This window comes from Triticum dicoccoides, chromosome 3B (assembly GCF_002162155.2).
Source record: "Triticum dicoccoides isolate Atlit2015 ecotype Zavitan chromosome 3B, WEW_v2.0, whole genome shotgun sequence".
Classification (NCBI taxonomy): Eukaryota; Viridiplantae; Streptophyta; class Magnoliopsida; order Poales; family Poaceae; genus Triticum; species Triticum dicoccoides.
In genome coordinates this window covers 220,123,718-220,125,929 of record NC_041385.1, presented here as the reverse complement: position 1 = coordinate 220,125,929, position 2,212 = coordinate 220,123,718, and positions in this window count along the sequence as shown.

Sequence of the window (2,212 nt, the reverse complement as noted above, 5' to 3'; positions counted from 1 at the left end):
TGTGATCAAAGTATATGGTTTTATACAGACTTTTGGAGAAGCCTGTATTTACAAGAAAGTGAGTGGGAGCTCTATAGCATTTCTAATATTATATGTGGATGACATATTGTTGACTGGAAATGATATAGAATTTCTGGATAGCATAAAAGGATACTTGAATAAGAGTTTTTCAATGAAAGACCTCAATGAAGCTGCTTACATATTGGGCATCAACATCTATAGAGATAGACCAAGACGCTTAATTGGACTTTCACAAAACACATACCTTGATAAAGTTTTGAAGAAGTTCAAAATGGATCAGTCAAAGAAAGGGTTCTTGCCTATGTTACAAGGTGTGAAGTTGAGTCAGACTCAATGCCCGACCACTGTAGAAGATACAAAGAAAATGAAAGTCATTCCCTATGCTTCAGCCATAGGTTCTATCATGTATGCAATGTTGTGTACCATACCTGATGTGTGCCTTGCTATAAGTATAGCAGGGAGGTACCAAAGTAATCCAGGAGTGGAGCACTGGACAGCGATCAAGAACATCCTGAAATACCTGAAAAGGACTAAGGATATGTTTCTCATTTCTGGAGGTGACAAAGAGCTTGTCGTAAATGGTTACATCGATATGCAAGCTTTGACACTGATCTGGACGACTCTAAGTCGCAATCCGGATACGTATTTATATTGAATGGTGGAGCTGTCAGTTGGTGCAGTTCCAAGCAGAGCGTCGTGGTGGGATCTACGTGTGAAGCAGAGTACATAGCTGCTTTGGAAGCAGCAAATGAAGGAGTCTGGATGAAGGAGTTCATATCCGAACTAGGTGTAATGCCTAGTGCATCGGGTCCAATGAAAATCTTTTGTGACAATACTGGAGCAATTGCCTTGGCAAAGGAATCCAGATTTCACAAGAGAACCAAATACATCAAGAGACGCTTCAATTCCATCCGGCATCAAGTCGCGGAGGGAGACATAGAGATTTGCAAAATACATACGGATTTGAATGTTGCAGACCCATTGACTAAGGCTCTTCCATGAGCAAAACATGATCAGCACCAAGACTCCATGGGTGTTAGAATCATTACTTTGTAATCTAGATTATTGACTCTAGTGCAAGTGGGAGACTGAAGGAAATATGCCCTAGAGGCAATAATAAAATTGTTATTTATATTTCCTTATATCATGATAAATGTTTATTATTCATGCTAGAATTGTATTAACCAGAAACCTAGTACATGTGTGAATACATATACAAAACATAGTGTCCCTAGTATGCCTCTACTGGACTAGCTCGTTAATCAAAGATGGTTATGTTTCCTAACCATAGACATGTGTTGTTATTTGATGAAAGGGATCACATCATTAGGAGAATGATGTGATGGACAAGACCCATCCATTAGCATAGCATTATGATCGTTACAGTTTCATTGCTAGTGCTTTCTTCATGACTTATACATGTTCCTTAGACTATGAGATTATGCAACTCCCGAATACCAGAGGAACAATTTGTGTGATATCAAACGTCACAACGTAACTGGGTGATTATAAAGATGCTCTAAAGGTGTCCCCGAAGGTGTTTGTTGGGTTGGCATAGATCAAGATTAGGATCTGTCACTCCGTGTATCGGAGAGGTATCTCTGGGCCCTCTCGGTAATGCTCATCACTATAAGCCTTGCAAGCAATATGACTAATGAGTTAGTTGCTGGATGAAGCAATACGGAATGAGTGAAGAGACTTGCGGGTAACGATATTGAACTAGGTATGATGATACCGACGATCGAATCTCGGGCAAGTAACATACCGATCACAAAGGGAACAACGTATGCTGTTGTGCGGCTTGATCGATAAAGATCTTCATAGAATATGTAGGAGCAAATATGAGCATCCAGGTTCCGCTATTGGTTATTGATCGAAGATGTGTCTCGATCATGTCTACATAGTTCTCGAACCCGTAGGGTCCGCACGCTTAACGTTCAATGACAATTTGTATTAAGAATTATGTGTTTTTAATGACCAAAGTTTGTTCGAAGTCCCGGATGAGATCACATACATGACGAGGAGTCTCGAAATGGTCGAGACATAAATATTGATATATTGTAAGGTTATGCTCGGACACCGGAAAGGTTTTGTATTGGTTCGAACATTTTTCGGAGTACTGGGAGGTTACCGGAACCCCCCGGGGGAAGTAGTGGGCCTTCATGGGCCTTAGTGGAAAGGAGAGGAGGGC